At 41.6% G+C, this 23,227-nt stretch overlaps 1 protein-coding gene across 1 annotated transcript in view; it reads right to left on the bottom strand.

The window, feature by feature from the left end:
- LOC135704766 (uncharacterized) overlaps positions 1-18,488 on the bottom strand; it is a 112,078-nt gene extending 93,590 nt beyond the window's left edge. The window contains exons 1-2 of the mRNA XM_065226269.1: positions 18,244-18,488; positions 7,897-8,823 (exon numbers count right to left, since the gene is read on the bottom strand). The gene's annotated coding sequence lies outside the window, so the exon portion shown is untranslated. The remainder of the gene's footprint in view (positions 1-7,896; positions 8,824-18,243) is intronic.
- Between the last annotated feature and the right edge of the window lie 4,739 nt (positions 18,489-23,227).

The following is a 23,227-nucleotide window of genomic DNA, read 5'->3' as shown; positions in this document are numbered from 1 at the left end:
GCTAGTCGATACTATATAGTCTGCCGAAACTGTCCCATGTTATTTCTGATAACATGGTACGGCATTTCGACGTCCATTAACTTTGTATGATGATCTTGAGTTTCTAGCACGGCAAATAGACAGTGTCTCTGGGTATTTTTTTAACGAGCATCACTCCATTGTCGTATCACATGTGCTCCATTTTGCAGCTCTACTTTTACTTTTACTTTGTTGACTCCATGGTACCGGAAAAGATATAGCCACAATGGCCCTTCGCTCAATTTCAACTTCTTCACACTGCCGTACTCTAGCGGAACTATCAACCTACCGTCTTCAGAACTTTCTATGGCTAATAAATTATCGCACTAAAGCTTCATGTTGATATTAGTTTAGCATTTCAAATCGACCTTTTTTTTCAATGTAATATACTGCGTGACAGAGCTATGGATTCGGTCATTAGACCGAATTGTAATAAAGCAGTTCCAGGCCAAATAGCTCAACAATTACATGAAACTTTGCATAATTGTTTGTTATCATTCACATTTTTGGAAAAATTCGGCCATGTTGGGTCTCGTGATTTTTTTTTTAATGGTATCTTTAAAATATTTCAATAAATTGTTGCACTATAACGTCAATTTTGATCGAAATGTCGTCTGAGACTAAGTTGTTGAGAAAAGTAAAATGATTCTTGGAAAAATTTGCGCAATGATTTTTAAAGTAATTTTCTAGGGGTGCGACACATCTAAATCTCAATTATAGATGCTCAACAAATCTCATACTAGCGAATCAAACTTCGAAAAATATTCGTTCATTTCTCTCATCTACTTGCATCGCGCATTATCTTTTTGCAGGAAATCTTCATAGTCGACATAAATCTGTTTTCTATCTACCCAGCGTGCGCGCAGCTAACCACAGCAAAACACTATTTTTCCTGCATCGTAGATAGAGTCGCCGGTAATTTTGAAAAAAAATCTCAAAAACATGTTAAAAACTGAAAGATCTCAAAAATTGTATCTTAAAATTTAATAAATTATATTTAGACAAAAGCTCATGAAAAATGTAAACTTTTGGTATATTTTAAACCATGAACGCTTGAAAATTAATGAAAATCTTATCACACTCCAAAAAGTCATGAAATTGGTTAGAATTTTAAAGTTTTTTCAAAGAATTCACTGAAGTTTCCTTTCATTTTTATTTAAATCGCTTGATCTCTCCTTAGCATGGAAATGTAATTTTCCCATCATTACAATATCTCCTCTAAATTCTTCTGGAACTTCACTTGAAATTCACCTTAAAATTCTCTAAAAAATCTTTTCGAGATGCCGTTGGAATTATCCACGGAATTCCCCTATAACAGAATTCCTTTACAATTTTACCCACTTCACGATTGCCATACAATTGTCCACAGAGCTACCTACTTAAAAAATTACTCTGAACTCACACAATTGACTTGCACTTCTAGTCAAAACGATCTTAGAGTTTTTCCCAAAATTGCCTTGTGAATCCAGGTAAAATACTTACTTACTTACACTTACATAAGAGTTTTGTATACCACCGGAGCACAGTGGTTTGAATGCTCAATATCACGAACTTTTTTATTTGCGCCTTTAATGTCGGTTTTTTTCACTATGATGTCTTTAAAAGAGTTTTAACATTACTGACAGTATTGCCGTTTTATTAATACTTCGTCGAGTCCAGTAATTTTAGCAGCTTTTTTAGAGTTTTGGAAAATTTTCTTGCCGTGTTGCCATCGTTCGAGTTACCTGTCAAAAATGAGTGCCGTATAAGACGATAAAAAGAAATAATTTAATTAATTAATTAATTATGATTAACCTGTTCCTTCAGAACGTGGTTTATCAACCAGTAGTCCCATTTCAACTTTAAATTTCTGCTGAATGAGTTTCTTTCTTTGTTTTACCGATTCTACTGCATATCCACGAACTTTCCATTTTTTAACTTCAAGTTTGTACGATAGATGTAAGAAGTATTCGAAAAATTGTATCCAAGCATAGAGTGTGCATAATCCATATTGGAACCGGTCATTGTCCACAGCTGTTGTTCTTACACGGTCAATCTCGTTCATTTGCTTGGGAGTTGCACCGCACAGATAGCAAGTTTGTGAGGATTTTGTTTCGGTTAGGGAATTTATAGCTTTGACGTCGAGCATAGTTAATAGCATGTTGCAGGAAATTTTCAGCGTCCGCTCTTTTTTTTTAAATTACGATGGATTGCATTTCGATATTTGGCTTTCGATGTACTCCTTTCGAGCAACGTAACTTCAGTCGTTTCAGAAACATACTGGATTCGCAGCGGTCGACAGTACCAAGTTGAGGAGGGACGTGTGTTCTGGTAAAAAATGTTCCCATTTGATTCCAGTTTGATCGGCACAATGGAAGTTACAAACATGTTTGCATCGGATTTAGTTCCGTCATCATCGCCAAATGCTTGCTTGTGTTTGCTTAATCCAGTTGTGCCATCAAATCCCCACTAAATCGTTAAAGTAATTTTCTCCAATTCGTCATCACTAAACTTTTCCAGCATGCACGCATTCGCATCAACAATCCTCATTACCGTGTGCTCCAAGAGATCCTTTAGTTTCACTTCTGCAGACGTTTCCGAAACTACTAACCCTCTTATTGGGAGAACAGCACTTTTTAGCTTGCAGCACTTTGTAGTAGGACGGATACAAAGGTACATTCCGATCCAGAGCTCCATGACGAAGCTTTTCGTATTGGTCTTTCGATAATATAAGATCCAATATTAACGCAAGAGCTTCCGTCTCCGAATAGGCTACAAAGCCATTTTTGGATGATTGCATAGCCGAAACCATTTTCACGGCTCTTGTCGGAGTTGTTTGCGTTGCCTGTTTTAAAATGAACGCTGCATCTTCTTTACCATCCTCACGTAATTTCATTTGGGTTGCAAATGCAAGTTCATCTGTTGGGTAGTTAAACCGCATTGCAGACGTCTTGCGTCTCTTAACAACTCGCTACTTTTTTTGAACGGAAAAAATTTTCTTCCACGATGGGAAGATCCAGAAGTCTAAGGGAAACGACCAACAACTTTCTGTGGTAGTTTGAAGGGGCTATCGTCCGGTTGTGATTTTTCCACAGTTTTTTTTTAATATTTGCATGTCGCCTTCACAAAACTGTTGACTTCAGCTGCCACTTCTGGCATTGAAACATAACCAATGCCGTAACAGTCAAAAACTTCTCTGGACACAACGTTTGATTTATCAATGTCATTTCCCTTAAATTCTTTCCACAGTTTAAAAAGCTTTCGCCTGTCGATTTCAACTGAAATTTTATTTGATAACTTATAATCTAAACTATTTTTGAAATTGTCACACACAAATAACTTCCATAGATAACTCATTTATATCATGAATTGGAGAATTGGAAATTAACACTGAATACCTTATTAACTACATGGTTACACTTACCTTCATTGTTGAAAGACATGCTTTTCTCACTTTTCGGAGCTGCTACGGAAATGTTGAAAACATAACTTTCACTTCACTATAAAAGGATTATTTTCTAAGTAATATGTGTTTAGTGCAGCAAAACCGATCAATGTGTGACCAAACTTTGTTATATTATGCCTGAGCCTACTTTGATTCAGTCTTTGACAAATGCGCTCAGTCACTGAACTACAGAACGACCTTTTAAAAATACCAAACAATCAACGAGGATACTAAAAGGAATAAATGTTTCAATGGAATTTGAGATCACCTTTGAACAAGCTTTCATCCTATTCAAGATTCACCTGCCGGATTTTGCCGGATTTTTGCCTGTGAGGGCACAAAATATGTAAATTTTTTTACTAAATTTGTTAATAACTCAGCCTGTGTAATCGATAACTTTTGGACGTCTTGAAAAAAGTTTTGTATTTCGATAAAATACAAATATTTTTAGAACATTATAGTCTTCTAAAATCTATAGTTTTTGAAATATGTTATAAAAACTGAAAAAAACTAAATTTTGTTGAACAGTCATATAAAACGCTAAGTATCTCAAAAACTAAGGAATATAGAGGATTGATGTGTTGATTTTTGTAGTAAAATTATCTACAACTTTGCAAATTTAAAAAGTCAGATTTTGCAGCGCCGCCTGTGTTGGAGTTCCGAACTAAAACCTATCACTAGTCTTTGCACCTTATTTTGTACAAAAACTCTTTTAAAGACATCATAGTGAAAAAACCGTCATTGAAGGCGCAAATAAAAATGTTCGTGATGTTGAGCATTCAAACCACTGTGCAATGCGCAAGATCACGATTGATTTTCGTAGACAAAAATCAACAAGAAAGCAACTGCGGATGATATTACAAGCTGTGATATCGTAGCTACGAATATCAAGCAAACAAAACACACCAGCTGCAAATCTCACCAAACCGTGAGTTTGAGTTTCATGATATTTGCTTTATAGCCGAATGCAATCCGAAACTACCGTCACCGCTGACAGCAACAGCTTCGTTTCTGCCATCGGTGAAGAGTAAAGAGAGATAGTAAACTATACTTTCTCTTTCTAAGAAAACGATGTGCAACAGAATCATTTTTGTGTAAAGTCAACTCTCAGTTTCATTTTTACAAGCTGTGAATAGTCTCGCAATATCAAAGGAGCTTGTAAACTCAATATCAAGCATGATATTGAGAGCGTATGAGATCGGAATCAACATAAACTAACTCTTCTCTTTGACATTTTAGCGAGTTGACGTCGTCAGCAAAGATGTTCACCATAACAAAATAAACAATAATTATTTGGAATATAAAAATGAATTGATGAAAAACTGATTTTACAATCTTTTTCTATATTTAGATATCCCTGTAAAAATTTTACAAGATTTAGATCGAATATAGGGTGTTCCACACAGAAAAAAAATCTGAATTGTAAATGTAAACATCCATGCATGCAAACATTCATGCATGAAAACTTCCTTTTCACGTAAACTAGCAACTTGCAAAAAATGATGCAAACAAAGGTGGACAGTTGCATACAATATATGGAATATTGCATGACATGTCTCTTAAATTTACACGATCTATAATGTAAATTTGAATGCACTACTTTGTTTAGCTGTGCACATCAAATTCCATCACGGAAAAAACGCTGATCCTTTTCAAACTTTAAGACAATAAAATATAACCCATTAGTAAGCTTTTGACATATTTATTTCATTCTAGTTCAATACCATAACCTACGCTCGCTTCTTACGCTTAAGGGGGGAGATACAAGTAACACGTCAAAAACTCGACGATTTTCGGATTTTTTTTTTGTGAGCAAATGAAACAACGCTAACGTTTGGGGTTTTTTGCATTAAATTGCCTAAATCTTCCTCTACATTTGAGATTTTTTTCATTGGTGTGTGACCTCTGTGGCTCCTTGGGGTCACATCGGAAGGAGGTCACCTCCAGTGGGGATTGGTAATTGGCGGGCGTTCTAGAGACCTGAAAAATTGACAAAACTTAATTTTATCAAATGGACCTTATTCAGAAAAGATTGTTGTTCTATGTGAACCTCAAAAACCCCAAAAAAAAACAATTTAATAATTTAGAAAAAAAATATCTGAAAAAAATCTGATTTTTCCGAGGGGGGGCGGACACATCTAAATCTCAATTCTAGATGCTTAAAAAATCTCACACTAGCGAATCAATCTTCGAAAAATCATCTTTCATTTCTCGCATCTACTTGCATCGTGCTTCATCTTTTTGCAGGAAATCTTCAAAATCGACATAAATCTTCCTTCTATCTACTCAGCGTGCGTGCAGCTAGCCACAGCAAAACACAATCTTTTCTGCATCGTAGATAGAGTCGTCCCCCTCGCATTTTTCACTGTTTTTTTTTCCACTTTAGGCAGACCTGAAAATTATTTATTGTTAATTTTTTATGATATCAGTGGTTCACATAGAGTAAAAATCTATTTCCTTTAAGATGCACCAGGTTTCAAGTCATTTGGATGAGAACTTTTTGAGTTATCTTTCCCGCCAATTTGGAAAACACCGTTTCGAGAAAAACGCGTTTAAAGTTTTGCGGTAGGCGGAATCGGCGCTCGGAGCGCTGTTACATAAATATCGATATCTCGGTAACTACTCGTCTGATCGCTTAGATATTTTGTATAAAAAAAACTTCAAAGGATAAACAATTTTTTAAAGTAAAATATAAAAAATCGATAAAAAAAAAATTTACTTGTATTTCCCCCTTTAACTCCACTCATAAGGTTCTGTAAAACATCTGGCTGCAGCTTCTTCCGTACGGAAACGCACTTTTTCTACATGTCTTCCTCAGATTTGACCTCCTCGGGATGCCTGAAGCATGAAGCCCAGTATTTTTCGATGGGCCTTAGTTCCGATGTCCCGATGAGAGAGTTGAGAATTTTCCAGGTGCTTGCGCAAAATCAATTCGCGACGTTGCTTTTCGGGTGACGCCATTTTTACCAACTTACGAAAAACTGACAGCGATAAAAATACAGTGTAAACAATACACTCTAAACTACTTCTACCCAAATATTCATTTTTTTTCCCTTTATTAACGAGACTTTCAGCCTTAGACTGGTTCATCTATAGACCCAAATTTCCAAGAGAAAATACCCAATGGATAATCTTCTATAGCGTTTTTTTCCGTGATGCAATTTGATGTGGGACACCCTTTATGTCACTTTTGATTACAATTATTTCATTTTGTGCGAAATTGCGCATTTGAGAAAGTTTTAAATCTATCAGTAAATTATCAGTTCTTCTGATATTTCCTAGGGGCCTCATAGCCTAGTCAATAAAGGCATGGTATTACCAAGCCGGAGGCGCCGGGTTCGATTCCCGGTCCGGTCGAGGGAATCTTTCGGGTTGGAAATTTTCTCGACTTCCATGGGCATGGAGTTTGCTTCATTGCTTGCCACACAATATACAAATTCATGCATTGGCATTGGCATCGAAAGCTCTCAATTAATAATTGTGGAAGTGCATTTAGAACACTAAGTTGAGAGCACGCAATAAGCTAATATGCGCTAAGCAATAAGCTTGAAATGCGAACAAGAAGAAGAAGAAAATATTTCCTGGTTGGTATTTAGATTCAGAGAATGCTACAATAAACTGATTTTCCTTTATTTTCTGTTTCAGTTTTGAAACAGTAGCAATTTCAATAACCAGTATTCAGGCCATAATTTCAAATGATACTCAACTTCCTATTCAAATGTTTGGATTTTAACATTTCCCCACTTCTATTTCCAACGCTCAACTTCTAGTGTTACATTTTTTCATATCCAGTTGTAAATTGTTCAACAAGGGACGGTTAACAGCCCCAATGAATCCCAAAAATCCAATCAACCCTCAATCGCACTCAAAACACTGCTCGGCTCAGATTGTCAACATTCCCATTTACCTCCGCACATAAATAACATTCACGCGCTGCAGAGTTAATAAATTTCAATCCACTTTGTCCGAGCTTTCGAGCGCACTCTCTGTACGTTAATAGTAATAATCGCTCCGAAATTGAGCAATTATGATTAATTAAGCGATTCTTGGCCATCCGCTCGCACTCCCGTTGGTTTGTGTTCATGGAGGTTTTTTTTTACGATCGTCGTCGCGTCAACCTTCAATTTTCAAAAACTGTCAGCCAGCCAGTCAGTCACAGTCGTCACCAGTGCCTACCTACCTCCAGTACAGGTCGTTAATTGATTGTCAGAGAAACAACACACGGAGTGAAACATGTAGAACTACAAAAACACACACACGCATGCTTGATCCCGCAGCTAAAGGCGATTGAGCTATTTGGTCCAAGTAGGCTGAGAATAGCGACAGAAAAAAAAACAAGTCTTGCCGAACGAAACCTACAAAACATACGGGCAGGAGATCCGGTCGTAATGAGAATTTTGCCCGAGTACACCGCGGTATGATAGTTACGAAAATCTAGCACAAGACCAACTCACCTTCAGGGCAGCAGCAAGCAAAACGATGACGGAGGGAGTCTCGTTTCCTTGAAATTACAATTTCAAATGCGTCGGAAATTACGAATTCATTGATCGTCCAGCGGCAGCCCAAACACCTTGCCGTTTCACATTCTCCGCATACCAATAATTACCAACGAACACGGTGGCTTTTACTCATTTCTTCTTCTGGTTAAAGTAGAATACAACTGAATAAATTATTCCGATTTGCATCATCCGCAGCCGCAACAGCTGAACCCTCCGATTAAACAAACAAATTTACTCCGATCGCGCACATGCTACACTTTTACGTACAGCTCTGCGCCGTTGTTGGAATGCATGCCACCGGAGCTACCAAACTCGGAATCCGCACACGCGACACACCTTTTACATCGACTTCATTGACCTGTCTTAGCTGCTATTTGCACTTATTATTTTCGCTTCTTCAATATTAGCTTCGGTGAACTGGCATTTTTCTTCTTCTTTTCTTTCTTCACTGCTCCAAACCAAACACGCGCCGTAATTGCGTGAGTCAATATAGCAGGTACGGTAATCAAGACACACGGGTGCGGTGCAATGGACCAGAGACAGCGATAGAGAGAGATCCGTGAGTAACTAGACAGCAGCGAGGGGTAGGTCCTCCCAAGGTCACCGATCGCAGCAATCGTCGTTCGTCCACAAACGGGTGACTTTGATTGAAAAACGAGAGCATGCGGTTCCTAGGCGAGGTACAGTAGGCGAGCCGAGTCAGTTCTAACCTCAAAAACCGCAACTGCTGCAGCTCAGCTTCGCTAATCCTAGCCAGGCGGATGGAGCACGTTGAATGCTAGCCAGCCACCGATGTAGGTAGATGGAAATATCCGTCCGTGCCGTAGTCGACCGTGTCGTCGTGAGTATATGCAAATAGCGGGCTGGTCTCACCTGGATAACCTAGAATGAGGAAAATAAAAAAAATAAAAACAATAACTATCACTTGCTGGCAGGGTGAAGTAAGCTCATATTGTGTACGGGGGTTCAGTTGGAGTGTGAGGGTGGGAATGGATTATGAAACTTTTCATTCATTGATCTGTTGTGACGATATCCGGTTATTGTGACTCAATTGAACAGAGTTTTGAATTTTGGACAATTTGTTTCGAGCAAGAGGTCGGTCAGTCCGCACAGTGTGCCAAAAATACAGATGGGCACACCTGGGCACTTTCATGATATTTAAAGTTACTAGCAACACTGTACTATATCTGCGCCTGCTCTGTGCATGTGTCAAAATGTTAATCAATGTTGTTTTACACAATTCAATTTTTGGTTTCATAACTTCAACCGTGAATTTCTGGAAAGTTCTGCCATGGATTCCTCACAGCGCACCTATTTTCAAAGCATAAGCTAAAAACAGGTCAAAAGTCAACGCGGTATGCTTGCGGGATGAGCGTGATCATCAAGGCGATGACCGTTGCCAAGTACAACTCTAGATAGAGCTGGACTCAGTGCGTAGCAGCCTTTGTAAAAAATTACTTCTCTCGTTAATTTCTAAGAATTCAAGGCAAACCAATAAATCCATCGGGTAGGGTAAGTCTTCCCTTACTCGCTGGTTATGTCGATTTGCCAGGGACGGTCATGACTTTCGAGAAATCATCGAGAGAAGTCATTGTTTACAAAAGTTGTTACGCCCTAATTCCAGCTCTATCTAGAACTGTAATCTGGGGGTGATAGTGGAATTCTTCCGGTAGGAAGGCTTTGGTGTTTTATAACAGTTTGGTCGAAGTTGGGAAGGGGAGGAATATTCATAGGTTTGGCGGAGAAGAAGCCGTTGGAGGGTTTGTACTCACGGCTACGCATTCCTGGGTTGGTCCTCGGGAGCTCCCAAGTTGTTCCGCTGCAGCGCGCAGGTTCACCACCGAGTGATGATTGTCCGCCGCAGAATGCTGTTGCACCGCCTGACGCTCTTCTACGCTTACCCGGTTTTCCACTGCCGAGAACTGTCCGGCCGCTCAGCGCTGTTCCGCTGCCGATGTGTTGTAGCTCAGATGTAGAGCTTCCAACCGTTCGATCAATGCTGCTCCTTTACCAGGAATGACTGCTTCTCTTTTGTTAGCCTGGCTTGCTCTTGGGCGTACTGTTGCTCGAAAAGCTTCAGTCGGTTCACCAGCTTCAGTTCTCTCTTCCTCCGGACATCATTCTCTCTTTGATATTTCGCTCGACGTCGTGCTGCTTCTCCAGCATGGCTTCGATTTGTTGCATACGTTGCCTGTCCCGCTCCCGCTGTTCCTCGGATTGCCTCACTAAATGGATTAACTTCTGCTCGCGCTGCTGTTGAAAATGCTGCCTCGTTTTTCTCGCGTTGCCACATTGTATATGGTATGGTTCCCATAAGCTTAGGGGCGACACTCAAAAGTTTGTCCATAATCAGCGGGTGTTCTCCGAACTTTGAGCCTGTACTTCGTCCAGAAGGCGAACATACGACTGGATGTTAACTATCGGTAGAAGATGGACATTCACTTGAAAACCGGCATGCCGTTGTTGCTGTCCGAATGGTTCCTTCGCGAAATCGTCTTCGATCTCCGGACTGTCCCCAATGGAAATACCGACCGTGGTGCGAGGGATCAATTCCGTAATTCCAGCTGGGACCCGCTGGTTACTACGTTCGGGAAATTCGTTGATTTCCATGGGCCGTTGACGATCCGACAGGCTGTAGTGTTGATCGGGTAGCGTGTGAGTCGATAGCGGGGTCACCGTGGGTGGATGTTTGTTGTTCGAACCACGCTTCCATCTTCTGTCTGCTGCTTGTCTGGCTCCGACTGCTTCATCCGCTTCGCACGCTTGCCAAATCATCGTCGTGTTGGCGAAGCAGCTCGTGCTTCCGTACCAAATATTCTTTTTCTCGTTGCAGCTTAACGTTCATTGTCCTCTCGATCAGCAGTTTTTCCTTTTGCAGCTGCTCTTCTTCCAGTTGTTCCCGTAAACGTATTTCGTCCTCCAGCTTCTTCAGTTCCCAGCCCAGTCATCGAACTAGCGGGGGGTGGAGGGATCTTCGGTACACACTTCTCAGAGATGAAATCACTGGATCTTACTGTAGCAATATCCATCTTTCCGCACGAGAAATGATACCAGTGTTTGCATTTCCCGCACAGTACCATGTATAACTCGGCATTGTTGGGCCGCTTACATTCCGCACAATCGTATTCCTCACCGTGCTCTACACGAAACGAAAATCAACTATTTTATTCATGTGTTTCACTTATACATTTTTGCCAAAACATCAGCCTTATACATTCCATAAGATAAACCACATAGGTCCTATAAGAATGCATAAAAGCAGACCCCCTTCACTCTTTGGAATTTATAGAGACAGATAACAGCGCCAATAGGTATGTGACGATACAACGTTGAACTGCAGCGTTGGAAGAAAACACGCACACCATCATCTGTACATGTACGAACCCACACCACTGAGCGGAGGGTACAGCGCAAATCAAAACACGAAGCGGTGTCATCACTCATCGTCATCACTCAGCTTCGGCAGCTTCAGTTTACGATTTCATTCGCCGTCATTGAAAAATACCTTCGTTACAAAATAGAAAAGTAATCATTATTCCAACGTAATTTTTGAATAGCCAATAGCAGCGTTGGCCTAGGAAAACGGCAAACAGCAAGTGAGCTTGCATTGTGATTGTTTTCTCAAGCGTTTCTGATGCTTATAACGTGGTATTTGAAAATCGATGCAATCATAACGAAGTGAAAATCTTGCTACCGCAATATAATAATGATGACATCGATCAACCTCTTCGCTCGGCTGATCATCAACGTCCACGCTGACACCTGTCATTTGTTGAGCCCTGGTGGTGAAGTTGACGGGGGACTTCCAACAGTTTCAATGTGCGCTCACGAGACGGCACTGCGATCACATAAGGGTGGTGTATCCATTGCCTTGTTCGAGGAATTGATTAGTGGGATATCTTGTTAATTAAATATCTTTGATAAAAGGTATGTGTGATCGCTTATACATTTCATTCGACACATGATCTTCATTAACATTTTGCGAGGCGTCTGCTTATGAGTTGACTTATACATTTTATGAATAATCAGCAATAGAAATTTGCTTATAATGTGGTATTTGAAAATCGATGCAATCATAACGAAGTGAAATTCTTGCTACCGCAATATAATAATGATGACATCGATCATCCTCTTCGCTCGGCTGATCCAAGGTGCCTACATATAGGTGTTCTAATGTGTCAAATTCATGATTCAGCCATGTTGGATTTTTGTATGGGACAGCGACCGAGTTTGTTTACAATTTGCTCTAAAACCGCACTTTTCCCCCCCGCGACCTCCTCGCCTATATAGTGACAAAGCTGTATCACCATTTATATACCCACCATGGGCTGATCATCAACGTCCACGCTGACACCTGTCATTTGTTGAGCCCTGGTGGTGAAGTTGACGGGGGACTCCCAACAGTTTCAATGTGCGCTCACCAGACGGCACTGCGATCACATAAGGGTGGTGTATCCATTGCCTTGTTCGAGGAATTGATTAGGGGCTGTCCATAAACTACGTAGACAGTTTGGGGGGGGGGGGTGAAAATTATCCACAGTCCATACAAATTTTATAATTTTTGTATGGGCAATTGTCTACGCAGGGGGAGGGGGGGTCAAGAATCCCAAAAAACTGTCTACGTAGTTTATGAACAGGCCCTTAGTGAGATATCTTGTTAATTAAATATCTTTGATAAAAGGTATGTGTGATCGCTTATACATTTCATTCAACACATGATCTTCATTAACATTTTGCGAGGCGTCTGAAGTTTGCCAACAGGTATAAGGAAATTTCTATCCGTGTACGTCAATCACCGAAGGTTTGAATTCCCCGTCATCAAAAATTCGTTCGTCATCACGAAACCGTGTCCGTGCACCGTTACTGGAAGGAGGCTGCGAAACCCTGGTAGCTGCATCTTGGGTCGCTCGAGTTTTCGACCGAGGTGAAGCTTTCAGGGGGGCGCGTCGATAGACGCATTCGTCGCAACAGAACTGATCCGAACACAGCTTTCAGAACTCTATGAGGTACGAATTGATTATGCAAGCCGCATAGCAGGTCGTAAGGGGATCGGTGTCCATACAAAGGCCACCATCTGGTCGTAGTAGTTTTATCAGTGGCCATCAGTTTACCATGTTTGATTCCGTAACGCTTTACCACTTCGTCCATCAGCCAACCGACATTCAGTTTCATTCATTGAGTTCCTCATCGTAGCTGACATCGATGAATTCGCCTTCGATGATCACTCGGATCATGTTCGGAGGTAGAATTTTCACCGGTGTTTGCTTTACTACCATCGACAGCGCTCCGATTTTCGCCAGAGACATCATACTTCTCTCCATTTGTCCGATCGTTGGACTGTCTGACCGTGTGAACATATTAAACCATATTATACCAGGGAAGTCTGATTCCGGTTGAAACTCCCACTAGAACGCTGGCGACGCATCTTTGACTGAGAATCTTAAGATCATCTGGACCAGTTTCCTCTGACGATGCACGCTCGCTTTCGTCTACTTACCACCATCACCTGTAGTTCATCCGAGGCCTCATCATACTCCAATCCAGTATATCCCCCGGAGAACGTTCTCGCTCGAAGCTTCGATTCGGTGGCTGAAGCCGTTGCTTATTAGGTTCAGTGTAGTCCTTTTCCGAGATAATTTGCGAGCAACGAACCGAGAGTCACGACAGTTAAGCTGGGTTTAGACAGGGCAAGTCAATTGATCAAGTCAGTTGAATTCAACTGACTTGAACGCGAACTGAACGTGTAAACCATGCCATTCAGCTGACTTGAACAACTCACTTGAATTGAAAAAAAAAGTTGACCCAGGTTCAACTTTTCAAGCCAATTCAATTGAACTGAATTGATCATTTGATTTGCCTACTCTAAGCCCAGCTTTAGGATCTGGGATAGGATTCCACTTCTTAGTTGTTTTGTTTCTTCAAAACAAAATATGTGAACTGTCAAATTAGCCGGGTTGCCAAACATTACATTCTACAAACAAAAAATTCAGTCTGATGACACTCTCGGCACACTGAGAAAAAAGTTGGCGCAAAATAAGTGTGCAGAGTGACCAACCCTTGGGCAATAAGCTGTTAGATGAGCACGGTGTGTAAGAACAATATTATAGCAAAAAAAAAGCATTGCTAAATCCTTTATATTGGAATAGATCTTATTACCTTTCATTTGAAACCTATTTGAAAGTAATACACCGAGGGATACAGAACAAATTTTTTTAGACGTGGGATTACATCTTTCGGCACATATTGGGTATGCAATTTCAAAAAACCAAAATCGTCCGCGTTACAAAAAGTAGTCAGGTTTTGTCCACTTATAACTCTGTCAATAGAGAATGGAGTTTAATTCTAAACAAGCCAATCGATTGAAAAATTTTCTACGAATCTGTTAAAGTGAACACTACATCAATTTTCAATTTTCAATATTCACTATACACGTAAAATTCTCGCACATAAAATTTTTCCTCACCAGATAGAAAGTTACTACCTTGGACAAAGTTGTTCAGTAGGACAAGGCCTTTTGGAGTTTTCTCACTACGCGACACTAGTATACATTTGGAATTCTCGCATATAATATATCTCCAGACACTGACCAGATCGAGGGGGACGACTCTATCAACGATGCAAAAAAGATTGTGTTTTGCTGTGGCTAGCTGCACGCACGTTGAGTAGATTTAAAGAAGATTGATGACGATTCTGAAGGTTTCCTGCAAAAAATTGATGAGCGATGCAAGTAGATGCGACAAATGAAAGAAGATTGTTCGAAGATTGATTCGCTAGTGTGAGATTTGTTGACCATCTAAACTTGAGATTTAGATGTGTCGCCCCCCTCGGACCAGATAGAAAGTCACTGCCCTCGACAAAGTTATTCAGGAGAGAATTCTGAACTACTGTCCACCAACGAAAAGATCTTGACTTCCTGAACAACTTTGCCGAAGACATTTACTTTCTATCTGGTTAGAATCTCATGATATATCACATGCGAGAATTGCACAAGTATACTAGTGCTACGTAGTGAGGAAATTCTAAACTACTGTCCACCAGCAATAACAAATGAAAAAACCTTTGCCTAAGACAGTTACTTTCTATCTGGTCACGATCTCGAGATATTCCTTGTTGTAACCAATTTTGTCAAATCCCACGTAGTATTGACGCAGCTTCCATTTACATTTTCCGTATTATCCGCCTTTATTGGGCATTTACTGTAATCAAAGTTTAGTTTGTTTGGTTCAAAACAAGGCTTTTGAGAAATACACATTGTTTTCCGATCGATTGGTAACTCAGCAACAAAATGGCAATGCAAATCTTTAAATGTGTTGTACAAAGTACATAAGCGCGAGTAACGGAGGGTTAAAAACATTTCACAGTTTAGCAATTACAATGTTTCACGGAACTTTGAGATGATGGCGGAAACGTACATCAGACTGAAGGCTGAAGCTAGGTGGATTGGACTTGCCATCAACGCATCGAAGACAAAATACATGAAAGGAAGAGGTTCTAGGGAAGACAATGTTAGCCTCCCACCCCGACTTCAGATTGACGGTGACGAAATCGAGGTGGTCGATGAGTTCGTGTGTTTGGGCTCACTGGTGACCGCCGAAAATGATACCAGCAGAGAAATTCAAAGACGCATTATGGCAGGGAATCGTGCCTACTTTGGACTCCGGAGGACGCTCCGGTCGAATAAAATTCGCCGCCGCACGAAGTTGACTGTCTACAAGACGCTGATTAGATCGCTGGTCCTCTACGGCCACGAGACCTGGACTATGCTCGTGGAGGACCAACGCGCCCTTGGTGTTTTCGAACGGAAGGTGTTGCGTACCATCTACGGTGGAGTGCAGATGGATGAAGGAACGTGGAGGAGGCGAATGAACTACGAATTGCACCAGCTGCTGGGAGAACCATCCATCGTCCACATTGCAAAAATTGGGCGACTACGGTGGGCTGGGCACGTCATAAGAATGCCGCACGAAGACCCAGTGAAAATGGTTCTAGAAAGCGACCCAACAGGAACAAGAAGAAGAGGCGCGCAGCGGGCAAGGTGGATCGACCAAGTAGAAGGTGACCTGCGGACCCTTCGCAGACTACGAGGCTGGCGAACTGTGGCCATGGATCGAGTAGAATGGAGACGACTTCTTCGGACAGCAGAGGACAACAAGGCCTTAGCCTGATTGGTAAGGTAAGGTAATGTTTCTCTTAGTCAGGCTTGATGGAACCTCGCTCGCGAGATTGAAATGAGCCGAGCGTAGCATTTTTCTGAGGAGTAAAATGCCTACTACCAAATCATTCCACTGAGCGTCAGAGCTTGTGAGCGAAAGGGGATAAAATGAGAGTGAGGTTTGCTGCCATTCATGTTCTTGTTTTCTATCACACGCTCTTACTCTCACTCTGGGTGAGCTCTGAGCTTCTTGCGTCGAACGAAAAAATCACCCGGTGTCTTGAAAAGCGCACCTCACGTCAAATCATTCTCACGCTAAAGTTCACTCTCCCTCTCTCTTTCTCTCGAGGAGTTTTTGTTTACTTCTTCCATATTCCTGCCGCCACTCACTCGAGGTGAGGGCTGACTAAACTCGCAGGACAAGAGTGTTTTAAAACCTCCAGTGAGTTTGAGGAGTTTCAGCAAGCCTGCTCTTACACTGAGATTATTAATCAAACGAAATTTCATAGAAATGTCGTATGATTTTTTGCGTCGACCGAACTATGAAAAACTGTCAGTTTTTTGTTAATCAGCCATCGTATGATTTTTCATGCATATAACTACCCAAGTAACAATTTTGGTTTTATGAGGGTTCTGTAGACCATGATTTGGACTTGTAGAATGCTATAAAACCTCTATAAAGCTTGCAATATTACTTGAGTATGAATCTCAATAGAAACGAACAATTTCATTTATCATTTCGTATGAAACTCACAAAGGATATGAATGAAAAATATAGTTTGAGTTGATTAATTACTATATTAGTGATGGTGACGACTAGTACTTGAGTGATTTGCTTAGTTTAACGGCTTTCTAAGTCTTAATCTCACTCTAACGACAACGATTTAATCTGCCCGACGTTTCGGCCATGGACCATGAACTAAAACCTATGACCGAAGCGTTGGGTTTCTAAGCAAATAAGAATTCGAAGTCTCAGAATTAGGATTCTGTTTTATCTTAAATCTTGATTTTTCTTCTGTGATCTTAAAAAAAATCTATGTTTGCATCATCTTGATGCTCTCGGATCTCTACAAAGGATTTCTTAAGAATGCTTTCAAGGATTTCCTTAGAAACATCTCAACATTTTCTCAGAGTGCGTTTTAGAACTCTCTCTCTGATATTTCTTTTTGCTCCATAATTATATACAAATTCTCTACAGAAGACTGTTTGATTCACTCTACATCTCTCTTAAAATTTTTAATTTTATGAACTTTGCAAAGAATTCTCCTGAAATAATCTCATCTCAATATTCATTGATTATTCTCCTAAAATTCTCATGGAATTAATTTCGGAATTCCCTCTTAATTCCTTGAAATGGTCCTCAGAATTCCTTAGGAAATCTTCTTTGAGTTCTCTAAAAATTATAACAGGGATAGCCTCTAAATTTTCCTCAAAACTTCAGTGGAAGAATTCCTTTGGAATTAACGTCAGAACTTTCATAGAATTCGTTTCAGAATTCCTTTTGGATTATCCTAATTCTTTTGGCATTCTACTCACAAGTATCATTGAGTTCTTCTTCTTCTTATTCGCATTTCAAGCTTATTGCTTATCGCATATTAGCTTATTGCGTACTCTCAACTTATAGCGAATTCGTTTATTATTCAGTTCCAACCTGGATCGGGTATCAAGATTGGGTCTGCTTGTTTTCTGACAAACGTCAGTTTGCTCGTTTGTTTTTAAAACCTAGCTCAGGTTGAGGTTCACACTGACAAAAAGTTCGGTTTCGCACTGGGTTGGAACTGGTGTTAACCCCGATAATAAACGAATTCGCTATTAGTGTTCTAGATGCACTTCCACAGTTATTAATTGAGCGCTTTCGATGCCTGTACCATTTTTGCATAAGTAAATTCTAGATAGAGCTGGTATTAGGGCGTAACAGCTTTTGTAGATTGTGTGGCAAGTACAATCATAATCTATGTCCAGGGAAGTCGAGAAATTTCCCAACCCGAAAAATTCCTACCGGGTATCGAACCCATCCAGCATGGTCTTGCTTTGTAGCTGCGCCTCTACCGACTGATCTAACTACTGCAAAACTACTCGGCTGTTAAAAAAAATTAAGTGTAAGGTTATGGTTAGTCATTCGCCGACCCTGCTGGTTAAACTAAACTTACCAATTTCACATGTACACTTCTTTTCTACTAACTCCTCGTTTCGATCATCAGTAAAATGCTCCAACTAGATCAAATATCGCATTATCAGCAAAACAACACCAATCCATTCACCAATCACAACCACGGCTGCATATCACAATACACGAATAATTCCCCCGGTCAATCTTCCACCATCATTATCAATAGCAACACCAGAAGCACAAATGAATGACACCAAAAATGGGCGGTCGACACAAATATCACCCAATCAATTTTCCACTTCGTCACACTTTCTTCAATCTTCACTTCGCTGGTTGGAACTGGTGTTAACCCCGATAATAAACGAATTCGCTATTAGTGTTCTAGATGCACTTCCACAGTTATTAATTGAGCGCTTTCGATGCCTGTACCATTTTTGCATAAGTAAATTCTAGATAGAGCTGGTATTAGGGCGTAACAGCTTTTGTAGATTGTGTGGCAAGTACAATCATAATCTATGTCCAGGGAAGTCGAGAAATTTCCCAACCCGAAAAATTCCTACCGGGTATCGAACCCATCCAGCATGGTCTTGCTTTGTAGCTGCGCCTCTACCGACTGATCTAACTACTGCAAAACTACTCGGCTGTTAAAAAAAATTAAGTGTAAGGTTATGGTTAGTCATTCGCCGACCCTGCTGGTTAAACTAAACTTACCAATTTCACATGTACACTTCTTTTCTACTAACTCCTCGTTTCGATCATCAGTAAAATGCTCCAACTAGATCAAATATCGCATTATCAGCAAAACAACACCAATCCATTCACCAATCACAACCACGGCTGCATATCACAATACACGAATAATTCCCCCGGTCAATCTTCCACCATCATTATCAATAGCAACACCAGAAGCACAAATGAATGACACCAAAAATGGGCGGTCGACACAAATATCACCCAATCAATTTTCCACTTCGTCACACTTTCTTCAATCTTCACTTCGCTGGCACATGTGCGGTGGAACACACGATCTTTCAAATAATCAAATAGACTCGCCGTCGTATCCAATGGCAACTGCAACCACGGCCACAACCGCAGCTTCCTCATCTTTCTTCATCGCGCATCATTATTTCATCAAATGCGATTTAACACGAAACTATTTGGTGGACGACGAAGCTCTCCCCTTGATTGGTTGGTTGGGTACACTACAAACCGGGCGTTGTTTTCTGTTGCGATTCTGTATGCTGCCAGCTTAAAAAATTCAAACGATTTCGGCGGCACGCGATTCGATTCGGAAAACTTGCAGTGCTGACTGACACACACACACCCACTCGGGGGAAATTACGCTGAGTAACGAACGAAAACGAAAAAAAACTAACCAAAGTAGGCCACGCAACTATCGATTAACGATCCGAGTCTAGAAGAGCCGGATTAGCGGAAAAAGGTTTTCCGATTTGAATGAAAACCCAAACTCAAACGGTGAGCAGAGTGAAATTATTGAAACAAACAAAGCAAGCCGAGCAGCGAAGAACGAACGCGCGATCACCAATAGCGGTGGTGAAATTTCAGCTGACAACACGAACTGTTTCGATCGAAGGCGGACGATCAACTGAAGATCGGGCTTCTACAGCTCAGCATCCATTGTTGATGTTTTGCTTTCATCGCTGTGGCTGGAAAACCGACGATCGATCGGTCCGTAGACGAAAGAGAGCGCGGTGAGTGACTATGCGCAGTAGCTCAGTGAGATCTAGCGCTCGCTCGTTTGGCGTGGAAACATGTTTCGCTCCACGTGCTTACCGAAGCGTGTTCCTCGCAGTATAATGTTCAGGCTGGAAATTTTCTCGACATCCCGAGGGTAAAGCATTATTGTGGATGCCACACAATACGCAAAATTACAAATATGCAAAAATGGCACAGGCTCTCAATCCAAAAAATGTCGATATGCTCCAAGAACACTAAGCGTAGGTGAAAAGCTGTATGGAGACGTTGGCCGCTTTGAAAGGTGAAATTTAGCTGTTGATGCGCCCCCTATTTTTTTCCTTGATTTCTTTTCCGTCGATCTTGTTTTCCGTGCTGAGCACCAATGCTACCGACGCCAGGGAGACAGCTTCCACACCTACCTATCGACCCATCAACTTTGGGATTGCATCCAATTGAGCTGACTTCTTGAGTGAAGTTTCTTGGATTAATTAGGACTACAATTTGGTGGAAACAAATAGTTCAATGGGCGGACATTCAGGTCACCCCGCCCCAACGACGAATCGGAAGCTAGCAAGCACGAGTGATGGCGGTCAGGTCGTTCTTGAATTTTCTTGCTAATCCGTTGATGGCGGCACACTGGCAGTAAACAACGATGAAGCAGACATTTCCTGTTGCCGATTTCACCTCCACACTAAGAGCTTCGATGATGGAAGTGACAACGATCGCTACACCCCCGGTGGAAACTAACAACCGGTGGAAACTAATGATTTTAAATTGGCTCCTTACTTGACTAGCCTATTGGTTCCAAGCAAATCGACTAACGTACCCCATTCTAGTTGAAATTCTAGTACTACACTTTGTTTGTTTTGATTGACTATGAAAGTTTGACAGATAAAATAAGGGGTTCGTGGATTTTCCTATGTTTCGAGGGGTGCATCGATTAGCTTGGCGACACATCTAAATCTCAAGTTTAGATGCTTAACAAATCTCCAACTAGCGAATCAATCTTCGAAAAATCTTCTTTCATTTCTCGTATCTACTTGCATCGCGCATCATCTTTTTGCAGTAAATCTTCAGAATCATCGTCAATCTTCTTTCTATCTACTCAGCGTGCACGCAGCTAGCCACAGCAAAACACAATCTTTCCTGCATCGTAGATAGAGTCGTCCCCCTCGGACCGAAGATAGTACCAGAGCTGAGCCAAAAAGTTGAGCACGTTTCTTCGGGACCTTCTGGTCTTCGAGTTACCTCTATGGTACCGCTGCTTGAGTTGAGGGCACGTCTGCTAGCGTGTCCCGTACGCTGGCAGGCAGACCGTGGACTCAACGAAGGTGCTCGAATTGTGGACATACGCATAACACGTGCTCGACCGTCGAAGGAATATGGCAGAGTTCACAGGTCTTCCTGAAAGGGCCTCCACTGAAATACCGTGAGATTAGGGGGCGTCCTGTCCGGAGTCTGGCACTGTTCCATTCCGTTGCCCACGCTGTCCATCCGTGTTGAGTATATACAACGCAGTATGCCTTGCTTTTAGAGCATAACTTCATTTTCTTCAGTTCAAATTATACTACTGACAAATAAAGACGTTCCTTTCAATTGTAGTTCGAATAGTATTTCGAGTCCAGTCCGATTGTTCCCACTTCTGCCGATAGGTTATGGGCCCAGGCAGTGCAATCGGAACTGGTGAAGATGGAATTTAAATTCGTAACGAAATGGCGGACAAGCTGATGTCGTTTTCAAGGCTCAATGGATCCAATTACGATAACTGGAGTTTCCGGATGAAGCTGTTGCTGACCAAGGAAGGAAATTGGACGACCATAGCGGACGCAAGGCCAGAAGCGACCAAGGATGATCAAGCGCTGGCATCGATTGGATTGGCCGTGGAGGATAACCAATTAATCCACATAAGGAAGGCCAAATCGGCGGCGGAGGCGTGGAAAGCTCTAGAAAAATTCCATGTCAAGAAAACGTTACCGACTAAGGTCTCTGTGATGCGGAAAATTTGTAGTCAACGCCTGGAAAAACATTGAGATATGGAAGCGCACGTATCGAAGTTCTCGGAATTGTTCGAGAAGCTCAACAATTTACAGCCGGAAAAGATCCTTGACGACCAATGTTTGGTCGCGATTTTGTTCAGCAGTCTGCCGGAGGAGTACGAGACGTTGGTAACCGTCCTTGAAGCTCGACCAGAGAATGATTTGACCCTGGATATGGTGAAGGGCAAGCTCATCGATCAATGGCAGAAAAAGAAGCAGCGCAACGATGATAGCGATAATCCTGAAGCTGTTCTCTATGCAAGTTCAAAGGCCGAAAAAGACCGGTGCTTCTTCTGCAAAAAGTTAGGTCACCAGAAGGCAAATTGCGAAAAGTTCAGAGTACGGAAGGCGGAGAAAGAAAACGGAGCTGTATCCAAGCAACAGAAAGCCAAACACGTATCGCAGCAAGATGATGATGATAGCTACGCGTTTCTCACTGGATGCAATAGTCAAGCGGAAGACCAATGGATTTTGGATTCCGGTGCAACCTACCACATTGCAAATTACCGGAACTTCTTCGAGGATTTGGATGATGCAGCTACTGCGGACGTTTGGGTCGCCAACGGGACGAAGGTACGTTCCAAAGGCCGAAGTGCTGGGTGAATAAATGTGCTAGATGGTTCTGGTCGACTACGTGAAGTTCCAATAGAAAGCGCTTTGTATGTTCCTGAAATGAAGTCAAGTTTGCTATCCATGAAGCGGCTGGTGCAGAAAGGATTCGTCGTCAGATGTTCGCTACTCTAGTAGCTCTTCCTCCTCGATGTCACGAACTAATGATACTGGCCAATTTTCTTCTGTTTCAGAGAGCCAACTTGGGCCCCTCCACCACAGCGGATGTGTTAGTAGTTCCAAAGGCGTGATACCTCGCGAGGCGCAGTCGGCAGGGTTGTCTCTTGACGACACATGGAACCAACGATTGCTGGGAAGATGTTGCAAAATCTTGGAAGTTCGATTAGCCACGAACGTTTTCCACTTCCTTGGCAGTGAAGATAGCCAATGGAGCACGATTTCTGAATCACTCCACGCGAACAATTCCACCTCCAAGTGCGAGAATGATTCCATGACCTTAATCATCAAGTCGACGAGTAGTTCCGCAGCCAGCAGCTCCAAGCTTGGCAGTGAAACTTGAAGAATAGGAGCCACCCTGGTCTTGGCCACTACCAGATTCGTTGCGATTCTTCCTTCTTGGTCGATAGTGCGTGCGTAGACGACAGCGGCGTATGCAGCTTCAGAGGCGTCCGCGAACCCATGGAGTTGCAGTTTGCCTTCAAAGTTGGGAATCCATCTCTT

The sequence above is a fragment of the Ochlerotatus camptorhynchus genome, unplaced genomic scaffold, assembly GCF_037179485.1.
Source record: "Ochlerotatus camptorhynchus isolate MF236.1 unplaced genomic scaffold, CSIRO-AGI_Acam_v1.1 ptg000247l, whole genome shotgun sequence".
NCBI lineage: Eukaryota > Metazoa > Arthropoda > Insecta > Diptera > Culicidae > Ochlerotatus > Ochlerotatus camptorhynchus.
This window is presented reverse-complemented; position numbering and strand designations above follow the sequence as displayed.